Source organism: Ovis canadensis, chromosome 8 (assembly GCF_042477335.2).
Source record: "Ovis canadensis isolate MfBH-ARS-UI-01 breed Bighorn chromosome 8, ARS-UI_OviCan_v2, whole genome shotgun sequence".
In the NCBI taxonomy this organism is placed as follows: domain Eukaryota; kingdom Metazoa; phylum Chordata; class Mammalia; order Artiodactyla; family Bovidae; genus Ovis; species Ovis canadensis.
Window position 1 is genome coordinate 45,378,333 of NC_091252.1, and position 16,606 is coordinate 45,394,938.

Here is a 16,606-nt window from a genome sequence, read left to right on the forward strand (position 1 = left end):
TGTTTATGAGTCTAACTGTAAACATATTTGTGTTGCATTCTCCAGGCTCTGCCTTCGAGCTATCATAACATCATACAAAGTTGATAGAGCAATAAAGCTAGAAGTAGTTTGCTAATTTTCTATACTGACAATGAAAAAATAATTTAATAATGCAAATGTCATCTTAATTAAAATCCTTTTTAAAATAATATCTCTAAACAATGATATCAATCTTTGTTAATAATTGGATAATATAATGAGAGGTTTCTTGCTATAAAGAAATCAAATCATCAGCTATATCTTAAATCTGCATATGACTGTTTTGAATTTTCATTATTCCTTGATTACCATTTTATTTAATGTAAATTTTGCCTTAAGTGTGGTCATAATTTCTATTATATGAACTCCCACAATTTGTACATAAAGACTTTTGTTTGTAAAGATTTTCTACCTATCAGTGCTTTCATGTTGGACCAATACTGAATAGAGCTAAGAGAAATATTTCAGCTACTTGTAATTGATACTTTTGAATCATGGTGTGGGAGAAGACTCTTGAGAGTCCCTTGCACAAACAATGAGATCAAACCAGTCAATTCTAAAGGAAATCAACTCTGAGTATTTATGGGAAGGACTGATGCTGAAGCTGAAGCTCTAATATTTTGGCCACCTGATGCAAACAGCCAGCTCATTGGAAAAGACCTTGATACTGGGAAAGGTTGAAGGCAGGAGGAAAAGTGGACAACAGAGGATGAGATGGTTGGATGGCATCACCGACTCCACGGACAATGGTTTGAGCAAGCTCTGGGAGATAGTAAAGGACAGGGAAGTCTGGTGCGCTGTAGTTCATGGGGTCACAAAGAGTCAGACACAGCTTAGCAACTGAACAACAACAACAAATGAATATTTGGATGTTTTCTTTCTAAGATATTTAAAAAATAATTGTACTTTATGGCTTTGCTTAAAACATCTAAAGAAATGTAAAAATATGTTGTGAGAGTTTTATTTCACAGTTATTCTCATTAAGAAGGTATATATTGTTTCCTTTAGAAAGAGATGGCCATATATTTTAAGTTGTGACACTCAAAGGATTATATTTTGAAGTTTATAGCACAGATAAATATCCACATATTATTAAAGTTGGATTTTTTTTACCTGTATAAATATACATACACATGCACACACACATATAAATATAAAGAATATATACGAACTAATCAGTGGCAACCCATGTCAACAACAGTTTAAATCAACTGCAGCCAGTATATAAAGGAAGACTAATTATTTACTTCCAGAGTTACAAATCTGTTCATACTTAAGAAAATAAAGCACATTTTCATGTTGTTATCCTTTAAACTTTTACTGTAATAAATTCAGGCTTTTACTCATATTTTTTCTCATAAAAAGTTTATCGTATTTACTGTTCATATAGGAACAAAGATGACTTCCAATGAGACTTATAAGTAATTCTAGAATGATGCGATAGCATTTCACTGCAGGTTGTATTAGGGTTGTAAATCTTTTCTATTCTAGGAAGGATCATACCCAAAAGGAGATTTCTCAGAAATGGCAGCAAAGCCTCCCATGACAGATTGGATATCGCATGTTCGGCAGAATCTCTTTGTCTTGATACCTAGATTTAGAAAAGCCAAGTGTGTCTAAAATGTTAAAAGAGAAATGTCTAAAAGGGTTTTTTAAAGAAACTTCAAGGATTTTGAAGGTCTAACACTTAAAATGTTTATCACAAAAATTTGTCAGACTCCTTCTGACTTTCATTTTTCTCACACAATTTAAGTAAGTATTGATCTTTCCTTAGAGCCATCTATGGATGGCGCTGACTTTGAATATATACCTAGCAATTTTCTAAAATCCATCAGGAAATAACAGAGATCCTCAAAATACAAAAAAATGCAAAAATACTAAATTTTCCATTTATTTGACAATTTTACATTTTGTTGGCCAGTATTTTTTGAGTTGAAGGTGTGTGTCTTATTTTATGATTTATAATCCAGAATGCTAGAGTGTCTTGTTTACACACTTAAACAACAATCCTGAAAAATAAAGTTATATTCTTCAATTGACACTACCACATAAATACACAAGTGGAATAAACTCCTATTATAATAAACATGATTACTTAAATGTTACTATATACACTGTATTTTACAGATTACATTTTAAAGTCAATCAATGTCAACAGAAAACTATTGAATCTCTGAGTATATTGCAGAATTAATAATTTCCTGTCAAGGAGTTGAAGTTCCCTTTGTATAATTTTGGAGGAAAAATGCATTAGTCTGACATACAAATCTGACTTGTTAAAACAACATCTATACCACTTGTGCGTAGACGTTAGCAGTTTTTTTTCCTTCCGTGGGTGAGATTATATATATGAAATGTTAGTTGTCATTGGAATAGATTCCTACATTTTTAAATGAGTCATAGAGAAATCGAATATTTGGATTCATCAAAAGCTGAAGTTTTGCCAGACAAATGCAACCAAAAATTTGGAGAAGTGAGGGAGTTTAGGACACTGGTAAGAATATGTTACTGAAATGTTAGACCATAGGATGTCAAATTAAATAGAAGGGAAGTGAAGAAAATAGAGGAGAAATGATTTAGAAAAAGTAAAAAGGTCAGTACTTTTGTGATTGTGACCTAAATTTTAGCTATGGTCATGGGTTACTCAAGTGGAGAAAAGGAGGTCACTTGAAATGAGATTGTGAAGAGGTTGACAGGGAAGGCTTTAGGATTTGTAATACAGTTAATTATTGGAGTCCCCTAAATTAATGGCAGGGCTTGAAGTGAGGATGGAAACTGAGCCTGTGTTCAGTGGATGTGGTGAACAGGATTGCAAGAAAAGGAATAAGGGAAAAGTGCCAATGTACACTGGAACTCGCCATCTAAGGAGATTTCAAGGAAGTAGTTTCCTCATTTGACACAGAAGACCTGCTGGTTTGGAAGAGCAGTTCTGGAGAGCACAATGAATACTTTGTAGATGTGAAAGGATATTAAAAGTGTTGTGAACCAACCAGATAAATTAGATAAATTAGAAAGATTACTGCTGTGGTCAGTGGGTGTGGAGGAAGTAGAGAGTTTCTAACTGAGATGAGGGATTTAGTACTTTTTTCTCTGCCTCTACTTTGATTTATGAATATTCTAAATAAAAGCCTCAGGATAAAATTAAACTTTTAATTACCAAATAGTTTTTATTGTTCAAAAAATCTAAGATAAAGTCTAAAACTTTTGTATGTATGAATTTCTTTTGGTTTTAATGATGCTCTGAGCAGAATTTTAGGTAATCTTGTTTAATAGGAATTTTAGCTGAATTTTTGCTCTAAGAATCATTGGCCACTGCTTTATTTCTTTAAGGTATTTCCTTGAAAAGAGAGAGAGAAATGACAGTGTTGGCTAAAGCAGGGGATTTTCTTTGTCTTGAATATGCAAACAGATATCAGGCTATAAATAAACATGGATGTTAGTAACATGATAACAGAGAAGAGATTTCTTAAGAAAAGTTTTCAATATTTTCAACTTCAGAGATAAACTCATTTACTCTTACATGGCATCTATACTTAAACACGCAGCCTCTTCTTTTTCTGTCACATTCATCTTTTTCCCCTTGTCAGTCTTGCTTTGATTTTGCAGCTGCAAAGCATGCCTATTCTTTCCAACTGCTATTATCTTCTTGATATCTACGGTCCCTTAAGAGGCAATTTACAAAAGTACTGAGGCTTTCAGTCATCCAGTTTTCATCTTGATCTCTTACAACCCACTTTCAGCCCTGTATCCTCACTTAAGATTTCTTTAGCTACTGCCTTTATGAAATAAACTGGTCTGTGTTTCCTATACATTCCTAAACTCTCAATCTCCTTATAAATACCTACTCATGATCTAATTGTCACTACGTTGTTATCCTTATCACATCTTTATATTCTTCTTACTACTCCACTTCAAAAATATCTCACTCAGATATCTGTTCAGAATAAAATAATTCTCTTTCCTGTTATAATACCAGCAACTGTACCAGTGATTTCTCAGTTTTATTCACTGTACAGAATATATTTACCATTTATTACCCTCTCATGTTCTCTTCTATTCTCTTTCCACTGGTTGCATCTTTCCGCATGTCTTCAATTACTATCCGATCAATTCCAGTTCCATGGGTCTTTCTACCCATGACATGTTCTGCTTTATTCAATTCACTATCTATACCTTTACTTGTGACATCTTCCTGAATGTTCCATTGCCATCTAAAACTTAATGTGATAAGGTCAGACTCTTGAAATTTCCTGCTAAGCACCCTTCCACTCTTCCCAGCTCCATTACTCTCTCAATTTTATCAGTGTGAAACTTGGGCATTAACCGTAATACTTTTTTAATCTCTCCCTCAAGGCCTTATTAACTGTTTTGCCCTGTATAATCTCTATAAAGATATTTTTCTTTATCCCTTGATTAAAATTCTACAAATGTCCTCATTTTTATGCTTGAGTATTGTGTATTCATTTCCCCTGATGTTCTGATTTCTCATCTATTATAGTATTTTCTCATAGCATATCTGCATATTTATTATTAAATTTAATGTTGCTTTTCCATAAAAAACCCATCCTTGTTATATTTTTAAAAAATAGTCTCCTGAAGGAAAAAAAGTTATGAGAAAAGATGTACCTTCACATCTTTACTTCTGCACCTATTCATGTATATTTCTGTGTATTTTCTAATAATACTAATATTTTCTAATAAGATATTCTTCAGTATCTCATGGCCCTTTTATATATATATGTGATACATATGTATTGGGTATTTTTTTTCTCTTAGTAATATCTAATTTAAGTAATAATAATTCATGGGATTTGTTTACCCTTAATAAGCATGGATTCTATAAATGAAGTTATTCTACTGTAAGACTCCAAATGTTTCTAAGATGTGAGAATATATAATAATGTGTCCAATTCCTATAAATGACTCAAAATATTGAAGTTGACTTACTTGAGGTTTTTTGGAATGTGTGTTTCTTTGGATAAAATATACCAATCCTTTTGTAATTTTTGTTTATTAATCCTCTAATTCTTTCTATGATTTTTACAAATTATCTTGAGGCTCATTCCCATATTTTATTGGTTTCCTGTTAGAAGTATTTTATATAATCATAACCTTAAAATTAATCAAATAATATAGTTTAAATAAGAAGTCTCAAAGAAAATCTCTCAACAGTGTTATACTGTTTTTTAAACTGTAGGTAGTAAGTTGAATTCCTCTGCAGGAAATGTTTGAGTTTTATTTTTCTGGATTGTCTTGAAATATCTAAGCAATGTTTATACTAATATATCATACAAGATTAAGTCTTTTGTAAAATAGAAAGTACTTATGACTGAAATAGAAAAAGGAAAGTTTATGTAAAAGTCACTCCTAGGTCTTATATTAATAAAGTTTAATTCCAATTACCATAAGAACCTTCACAGACTTTAAAATTAGATATGGTTTCAGAACACCATATATGTAATAAGAATATATATCAGTATATTTTATCTTAATATTTGTTTTATGTAGAGATATGGAATGGCAACCCATTCCAGTATTCTTGTCTGGAGAAACCCCATGGACAGAGGAGCCTGGCAGGCTACAGTCCATGGGGGCACAAGAGTTGGATAAGACTTAGCGACTAAACCACCACCATGGGTATGTGTGTGTGCATGCATAATTATTTATACAAAGTTGCCAGTTCTGTAGTATTGTTATATTACTGTAGAAGGGATATAAAGCCTTTTTCTGTGTAGTAATCTGGAAAAAAAAAAAGATTTACTAAATTATTTCTGTGTCCAGTGTACTGCCATACTTGAAAAGAGAAAGTGAACTTGTATCTGACTCTTTGCTATCCCATGGACTGTAGCCTACCATGCTCCTCCGTCCATGGGATTTTCCAGGCAAGAGTGCTGGAGTAGGGTGCCATTTTCTTCTCCAGAGGATCTTTCTGACCCAGGGATCAAAGCTGGGTCTCCTGGATTGTAAGCAGACGATTTACTGTCTGAGCCACCAGGAAAGTAATTGCTATACTTAAATAATTGCAAATACCCAATAACCTTTTAGGCATGGATTTGTTATACTCCCACTGGAATTAATTAACATGATCTAAAATATTATCAAGATTAATGCCTACTTTGTATGTTATAATTGAGAAACCAGTGCTGGACATTCTAATCAAGTAGATGAATTTTCTTCCATCTTTGGCTTCTCTTGTGGCTCAGCTGGTAAAGAATCCACCTGCAGTGTTGGAGACCTGGGTTTGATCCCTTGGTTGGGAAGATCCCCTGGAGAAGGGAAAGGCTACCCACTTCAGTATTCTGGTCTGGAAAATTCCATTGAATGTATAGTCCATGGGGTTGCAAAGAGTCAGACAGGACTGAACGACTTTCACTAATACATGTGTTCCTCCAGAGTTCCCACTCATGAACATTGAGCTTTTAATGAAATATAGTGCTGGAGAAGGAAAAAAAAAGAGAGTCAGATTTCAGAAATTTCACTAGCTAGATAAGTATCTGTCGTATAGTAACATTTATAGACATTTCTTTCATGAATTAAAAGAATGAGACCCTCTGCCTATTTCTGGAAATCTAGATATATGTACTCTAACTCCTTGCATAAAAGCTTTCCAATGAGCTCTGGGTAAGTATTATAACAGCTGTATTTTAAGTTGGCAGAAAAATGAACTCAGTCATTTCACAGTGTTAATTTACTTGCATAATGTAAACATGAATTTTGGTAAACTATTTTCATTTTATTATACAAACTGCCAAGTCAACAGAGATGTGTGAATCTTAGTTATAGGAGCTATATTCTTTAAAATATTTTGTATTATAATTCCACACTCAATGATTATATTCTTTATTCTCTTTCTTTGCTAAAACAAATTGAACATGTTTTTCAACCTGGGTTGCAAGATGAAATCTAAACATAGAAAAAACTAGACAGGACCTGGCCATCACATTCTACCTTGTTGAATTATAGCCTAGCTAACTTAACCTTCTTCATGCTTTTGTACACTAGTTGAGGAATTTGAATTGTATATATTTTTTCAAGCTTTATAAAAGATTATTTAAAAACTAGAGATCGTGATTCAAGAGGTATTAAGAGATGAAATAAAGTACCACACTCTGGAAATAGTATTTGCTTAGACTTTCTAAAGGATATCTGTCATACCCCTATTTGGTTTATATGTTAATATAAAGTTCAATTCTGAACCTTTTAAGGGTAACATGAATTTTGCTGTTCCATGTTTTATTCCTATTCACTCTTTAACTCATCCTAAATATCATATCATAAGGGATATCATTTCTAACTGTAAAACTAGGTCCAGACCCTCATCCCCTTTTAAGCTGCACAGCACTACCTACTTCCCCAGTTGTAACTGACCAACCTTGAAATTCTTCTCAAACATGAGACTAATATTAGGCTTATTCCCTTGTTGTCTATGGTCAGAAATTAAGTTCAGATTTATAGGAACAGTCATGAATATATGGAACAATTCTGTAATCTATCAACTTGGCAATATCCATCAAAAGAAACATTTTAATCTTTTTGACTCAGAAAATCATAAATTACTCATAAAATCATGATAAAGAAAAGCACAAAGATGTATGTTTTATTACTGCTCCAAAAAAGTCTAAGTATACACCCCTAACTTATGTATGATGTTTATGTATGTGTGTATGTATGTATATATATATATATATATATATATATATATATATATATATACACACATATCGGAGAAGGCAATGGCAACCCACTCCAGTATTCTTGCCTGGGACAGAGGAGCCTGGTAGGCTGCACTCCATAGGGTCACGAAGAGTCAGACACAACTGAGCGACTCCACTTTCACTTTTCACTTTCATGCATTGGAGAAGGAAATGGCAACCCACTCCATTGTTCCTGCCTGGAGAATCCCAGGGACAGGAGCCTGGTGGCTGCCGTCTATGGGGTCACACAGAATTGGACATGACTGACGTGATTTAGCAGCATATATATATATATATATATATATGTGCATATATATATATGTTTGTATGTATATATATATATATGTTTGTATGTATTTTTAGTGAAGCATGATTAACTTACAATATTGGGTTAGTTTTAGTGTATTATATAATGATCCAATGATCTTATATTTGATGTAACATGATCTTACATTGGATCATTACAAAATGATCACTATGATAAGTATAGTTACCGTTTCATCTGTCACTATACAAAGTTATTAAAATATTATTGATATATACCTTATGTTGCGCAATGCATTCTTGTAATACATCTGTACCTGTTAATTCTTTTCTCCTAATTCTTCTATCTCCCTATCACTCTCCCACTGGCAACCAATATATTACTCTCTGTATGTATGTGAGTTACAGTTTTTTTGTTTGTTTTTTGTTTTTTTTTTTTAGTTTTTTTATTTTTCAAATGTTAATATCTTTAATTCTTACATGCGTTCCCAAACATGAACCCCCCTCCCACTTCCCTCCCCATAACATCTCTCTGGGTCATCCCCATGCACCAGCCCCAAGCATGCTGCATCCTGCGTCAGACATAGACTGGCGATTCAATTCTTACATGATAGTATACATGTTAGAATGTCAGTCTCCCAAATCATCCCACCCTCTTCCTCTCCCTCTGAGTCCAAAGGTCCGTTATACACATCTGTGTCTCTTTCCCTGTCTTGCATACAGGGTCGTCATTGCCATTTTCCTAAATTCCATATATATGTGTTAGTATACTGTATTGGTGTTTTTCTTTCTGGCTTACTTCACTCTGTATAATCGGCTCCAGTTTCATCCATCTCATCAGAACTGATTCAAATGAATCCTTTTTATGGCTGAGTAATACTCCATTGTGTATATGTACCACAGCTTTCTTATCCATTCACCTGCTGATGGACATCTAGGTTGTTTCCATGTCCTGGCTATTATAAACAGTGCTGCGATGAACATTGCGGCTTGATTTTTCCATTATTTTGTATAGTTGATATGTGTGTGTGTGTGTGTGTGTGTGTGTGTGTGTGTGTGTGTATCACATATTCTTTAAACCTTCATCTATGGATGGTGGGCATTAGACTGCATCACTATCTTAGCAATTGTAAATAATGCTACAGAGAACACAGTGGGTGCATTTATCTTTTTGAATTAGGGTTTTTGTTTTCTTCGGATAAATACCCTGGAGTGGAATTTCTGGGTGGTATGGTATCTCTATTTTTAAATTTGTTGAGGAACCTGCATACTGTTTTCCATAGTGACTGCAACAATTTAATTTCTCACCATTTGCATGAGGTTTCTGCTTTCTCCACATCCTGTCACACACTTGTTATTTACTGTCTTTTTGACAATGATAATAGCTTTCCTGACAGGTGTGATGTGATATGTCACCGTGGTTTTGATTTGCACTCTTTGGTAATTAGTGGTATTGAGCATTTTTCCATGTGTCTGTTGGCCATGTTTACATCTTCTCTGGGAAAATATCTCTTGCTGTCCTCTGCTGAATTTAATTAAGTTATTTTGATGCTAAGTTGTATAAATTATTTATATACTTTGGATAATAACCCTTTATTGCATATATAATTTGAAAATATCTTTTCCCATTAGTGGGTTGCCCTTTTATTTTGTTGATGATTGCCTTCACCTTGCAAAGACATTTTACTTTAATACAGTGCCATATGTTTATTTTTGCTTTTGTTGCCCTTGTATGAGGAAACATATCCAAAAAAAATACTGTTAAGAGAGTTTTCAAAGAGTTTATTGCTTATATTTTTTCTAGGAGTTATATGGTTTCATATGATACATTTGCATCTTTAATCAAATTTGACTTGATTTTTGTATATGGTATAAGAAAGTGATATATTTTCATCTTCTCTGTATAGCTGTCCAGTTTTCCCAGCATAATTTATTGAAGATACTGTCTTTTTCCCAATGTATAGTCTTGCTTCCATTGTCATAGATTAATTGGCCATATAAGCATGGGCTTGTTTCTGGGCTCTTGGTTCTTTTCATTGATCTATATTTCTGATTTTTTGCCAGTACCATGGTGTTTTGATTATTATAGCTTTGTAGTATTTTTTGAAATCAGGAGATATGATACCTTTGTCTTTGTTTTTCTTTCTCAAGCTGTTTAACTATTTGGAGTCTCTTCTGATTCTATACATATTTCAGAATTTTCTAGTTACAGTTCTGTGAAAATGCAATGGGTATTTTGATAAGGATTGCATAAAATAATTAGAATTATTTGGGTGATATGGACATTTTAACATTAATACTAATTTCAGTCTTTAAGCATGGGGCATCCTTTCATTTATTCATATCATATTTAATATTTAATCATGTATTACAGTCTTCAAAATACAGGTCTTTCAACTTCTTGGTTAAATTTGCTCCTAGCTATTTTATTCTTGATGTATTTTAAATGAAATTGTTTTTTTTTCCTTCCCCCACTTCTCTTTCCCCTTTGGTAACTGTAGGATTATGTTTCATGCCCATGAGTCAGTTTCTGTTTTCTAAATAGACTGAGTTGTATTATTTTCTAGATTCCATATATACATTATATATCAATCTTTCTCTGACTTATTTTCCTTAGCATGGATGTTCTCTCAATCCATTCATGTGCTGCAAAAGGCAATATTTTACTTAAATGCAGTATATGTCTTTATATTTTCTATCCTGAAACTTTACCAAACTCACTTGTTAGTTCTTATGTTTTTTGGGTAACATATTTAGGGTTTTCTATATATAGTACAATATCATCTGCAAACAGTGAGAGTTTTACTTCTTCTTTTACAATTTGGATGAATGATATTTCTTTTGTTATCTGATTGTTGTATCTTGAACTTTCAATATTATGTTGAATAAAAGTGGTAAGAGTAGGCATTTTTGTCTCTTTCTTGATCTTAGAAGAACATATAGTCACCATTGAGTATAATATTAACTATGAGTTTGTCACATATGATCTTTATTATTTTGGTATGTTTCCTTTGTACCCACTTAGTTGAGAGTTTTTATCATGAATGAATGTTGAATTTTGTCAGAGGCTTTTTCTGTATCTATTTGGATGATTATGTGATTCTTTTTTTTTTTTTTTTTTTTTTTACATTTGTAGAGGAAAGGAAGAACAGAAGTCTGTCTGAAAATCAGGCATGGAAATGTAGCAAATATATGATCTAATTGACAGAAATGAATTTGCCAAAGACCTGATGATATCAGGCATTTTAAACTGACCCATATTACTTGAAATGAAGGTTCAATATTTTTCAGTTTGATGAGGCCATTCAATGTAAAGTATAAGTTATGCACATAATATCTATAATAGAATTTGTTACATTAACTCTTGCAGATTTGGGTTAATATTTTATTTGCATACATCCTCAAGTTGATCCTGTTCTTTTTTATTTTTATTTATTTATTTATTTTTACTTTATTTTACTTTACAATACTGTATTGGTTTTGCCATACATTGACATGAATCCACCACAAGTGTACATGCGATCCCAAACATGAACCCCCCTCCCACCTCCCTCCCCACAACATCCCTCTGGGTCATCCCCATGCACCAGCACCAAGCATGCTGTATCCTGCATCGGACATAGACTGGTGATTCGATTCTTACATGATAGTATACATGTTTCAATGCCATTCTCCCAAATCATCCCATCCTCTCCCTCTCCCTCTGAGTCCAAAAGTCCGCTATACACATCTGTGTCTTTTTTGCTGTCTTGCATACAGGGTCATCATTGCCATCTTTCTATATTCCATATATATGTGTTAGTATACTGTATTGGTGTTTTACTTTCTAGCTTACTTCACTCTGTATAATCGGCTCCAGTTTCATCCACCTCAACAGAACTGATTCAAATGTATTTTTTTAACGGCTGAGTAATACTCCATTGTGTATATGTACCCCAGCTTTCTTATCCATTCATCTGCTGATGGGCATCTAGGTTGCTTCCATGTCCTGGCTATTATAAACAGTGCTGCAATGAACATTGGGGTACATGTGTCTCTTTCAATTCTGGTTTCCTCGGTGTGTATGCCCAGCAGTGGGATTGCTGGGTCATAAGGCAGTTCTCTTTGCAATTTTTAAAGGAATCTCCACACTGTTCTCCATAGTGGCTGTACTAGTTTGCATTCCCACCAACAGTGTAGGAGGGTTCCCTTTTCTTCACACCCTCTCCAGCATTTATTGCTTGCAGATTTTTGGATTGCAGACATTCTGACTGGTGTGAAGTGGTACCTCATTGTGGTTTTGATTTGCATTTCTCTAATAATGAGTGATGTTGAGCATCTTTTCATGTGTTTGTTAGCCATCCGTATGTCTTCTTTGGAGAAATGTCTATTTAGTTCTTTGGCCCATTTTTTGATTGGGTCGTTTACTTTTCTGGAATTGAGTTGCATAAGTTGCTTGTATATTTTTGAGATTAGTTGTTTGTCAGTTGCTTCATTTGCTATTATTTTCTCCCATTCAGAAGGCTGTCTTTTCACCTTGCTTATATTTCCCTTTGTTGTGCAGAAGCTTTTAATTTTTTTTTCAGTTTTTTATTTTTTAAATTTTAATATCTTTAATTCTTACATACGTTCCCAAACATGAACCCCCCTCCCACCTCCCTCCCTATAACATCTCTCTGGGTCATGCCCATGCACCAGCCCCAAGCATGCTGCATCCTGCGTCAGACATAGACTGGGGATTCAATTCTTACATGATAGTATACATGTTAGAATGTCATTCTCCCAAATCATCCCACCCTCTCCCTCTCCCTCTGAGTCCAAAGGTACGTTATACACATCTGTGTCTCTTTCCCTGTCTTGCATACAGGGTCGTCATTGCCATTTTCCTAAATTCCATATATATGTGTTAGTATACTGTATTGGTGTTTTTCTTTCTGGCTTACTTCACTCTGTATAATCAGCTCCAGTTTCATCCATCTCATCAGAACTGATTCAAATGAATTCTTTTTTACGGCTGAGTAATAATCCATTGTGTATATGTACCACAGCTTTGAAAGGATAAATAAAATTGACAAACCATTAGCCAGACTCATCAAGAAGCAAAGAGAGAAAAATCAAATCAATAAAATTAGAAATGAAAATGGAGAAATCACAACAGACAACACAGAAATACAAAGGATCATAAGAGACTACTATCAGCAGTTGTATGTCAATAAAATGGACAACGTGGAAGAAATGGACAAATTCTTAGAAAAGTACAATTTTCCAAAACTGAACCAGGAAGAAATAGAAAATCTTAACAGACCCATCACAAGCACGGAAATTGAAACTGTAATCAGAAATCTTCCAGCAAACAAAAGCCCAGGTCCAGACGGCTTCACAGCTGAATTCTACCAAAAATTTCGAGAAGAGCTAACACCTATCCTCCTCAAACTCTTCCAGAAAATTGCAGAGGAAGGTAAACTTCCAAACTCATTCTATGAGGCCACCATCACCCTAATACCAAAACCTGACAAAGATGTCACAAAAAAAGAAAACTACAGGCCAGTATCACTGATGAACATAGATGCAAAAATCCTCAACAAAATTTTAGCAATCAGAATCCAACAACACATTAAAAAGATCATACACCATGACCAAGTGGGTTTATCCCAGGAATGCAAGGATTCTTCAATATCTGCAAATCAATCAATATAATTCACCACATTAACAAATTGAAAAATAAAAACCATATGATTATCTCAATAGATGCAGAGAAGGCCTTTGACAAAATTCAACATCCATTTATGATAAAAACTCTCCAGAAAGCAGGAATAGAAGGAACATACCTCAACATAATAAAAGCTATCTATGACAAACCCACAGCAAACATTATCCTCAATGGTGAAAAATTGAAAGCATTTCCCCTAAAGTCAGGAACAAGTCAAGGATGTCCACTTTCACCGCTATATTCAACATAGTTCTGGAAGTTTTGGCCACAGCAATCAGAGCAGAAAAAGAAATAAACGGAATCCAAAATTGGAAAAGAAGAAGTAAAACTCTCACTGTTTGCAGATGACATGATCCTCTACATGGAAAACCCTAAAGACTCCACCAGAAAATTACTAGAGCTAATCAATGAATATAGTAAAGTTGCAGGATATAAAATCAACACACAGAAATCCCTTGCATTCCTATACACGAATAATGAGAAAGTAGAAAAAGAAATTAAGGAAACAATTCCATTCACCATTGCAACGAAAAGAATAAAATACTTAGGAATATATCTACCTAAAGAAACTAAAGACCTATATATAGAAAACTATAAAACACTGATGAAAGAAATCAAAGAGGACACTAATAGATGGAGAAATATACCATGTTCATGGATTGGAAGAATCAATATAGTGAAAATGAGTATACTACGCAAAGCAATTTACAAATTCAATGCAATCCCTATCAAGCTACCAGCCACATTTTTCCACAGAACTAGAACAAATAATTTCAAGATTTGTATGGAAATACAGAAAACCTCGAATAGCCAAAGCAATCTTGAGAAAGAAGAATGGAACTGGAGGAATCAACTTGCCTGACTTCAGGCTCTACTACAAAGCCACAGTCATCAAGACAGTATGGTACTGGCACAAAGACAGACATATAGATCAATGGAACAAAATAGAAAGCCCAGAGATAAATCCACACACATATGGACACCTTATCTTTGACAAAGGAGGCAAGAATATACAATGGAGTAAAGACAATCTCTTTAACAAGTGGTGCTAGGAAAACTGGTCAACCATTTGTAAAAGAATGAAACTAGATCACTTTCTAACACCGCACACAAAAATAAACTCAAAATGGATTAAAGACCTAAATGTAAGATCAGAAACTATAAAACTCCTAGAGGAGAACATAGGCAAAACACTCTCCAACATAAATCACAGCAGGATCCTCTATGATCCACCTCCCAGAATTCTGGAAATAAAAGCAAAACTAAACAAATGGGATCTAATTAAAATTAAAAGCTTCTGCACAACAAAGGAAAATATAAGCAAGGTGAAAAGACAGCCTTCTGAATGGGAGAAAATAATAGCAAATGAAGCAACTGACAAACAACTAATCTCAAAAATATACAAGCAACTTCTGCAACTCAATTCCAGAAAAATAAACGACCCAATCAAAAAATGGGCCAAAGAACTAAATAGACATTTCTCCAAAGAAGACATACGAATGGCTAACAAACACATGAAAAGATGCTCAACATCACTCATTATTAGAGAAATGCAAATCAAAACCACAATGAGGTACCACTTTACACCAGTCAGAATGGCTACGATCCAAAAATCTGCAAGCAATAAATGCTGGAGAGGGTGTGGAGAAAAGGGAACCCTCCTACACTGTTGGTGGGAATGCAAACTAGTACAGCCACTATGGAGAACAGTGTGGAGATTCCTTAAAAAATTGCAAAGAGAACTACCTTATGACCCAGCAATCCCACTTCTGGGCATACACACCGAGGAAACCAGAATTGAAAGAGACACATGTACCCCAATGTTCATCACAGCACTGTTTATAATAGCTTTTAATTTTAATTAGATCCAATTTGTTTATTTTTGCTTTTATTTCCAGAATTCTGGGAGGTGGATCATAGAGGATCCTGCTGTGATTTATGTCTGAGAGTGTTTTGCCTATGTTCTCCTCTAGGAGTTTTATAGTTTCTGGTCTTGCATTTAGATATTTAATCCATTTTGAGTTTATTTTTGTGTGCGGTGTTAGAAAGTGATCTAGTTGCATTCTTTTACAAATGGTTGACCAGTTTTCCTAGCACCACTTGTTAAAGAGATTGTCTTTACTCCATTGTATATTCTTGCCTCCTTTGTCAAAAGTAAGGTGTCTATATGTGTGTGGATTTATCTCTGGGCTTTCTATTTTGTTCCATTGATCTATATTTCTGTCTTTGTGCCAGTAACATACTGTCTTGATGACTGTGGTTTTGTAGTAGAACCTGAAGTCAAGCAAGCTGATTCCTCCAGTTCCATTCTTCTTTCTCAAGATTGCTTTGGCTATCAAAACAAGGGATGCATACAGACTGAAAGTGAAGGGCTGGAAAAAGATATTCCACGCGAATAGAGACCAAAAGAAAGCAGGAGTGGCAATACTCATATCTGATAAAATAGACTTTAAAACAAAGGCTGTGAAAAGAGATAAAGAAGGCCACTACATAATGATCAAAGGATCAATCCAAGAAGAAGATATAACAATTATAAATATATATGCACCCAATATAGAAGCACCGCAATATGTAAGACAAATGCTAACAAGTATGAAAGGGAAAATTAACAATAACACAATAATAGTGGGAGACTTTAATACCCGACTTACACCTATGGGCAGATCAACTAAACAGAATATTAACAAAGAAATGCAAACTTTAAATGATACATTAGACCAGTCAGACCTAATTGATATCTATAGGACATTTCACCCCAAAACAATGAATTTCACCTTTTTCTCAAGTGCTCACGGAACCTTCTCCAGGATAGATCACATCCTGGGCCATAAATCTAACCTTGATAAATTTAAAAAAATCGAAACCATTCCAACCATCTTTTCTGACCATAATGCATTAAGATTAGATCTCAATTACAGAAGAAAAACTATTAAGAATTCCA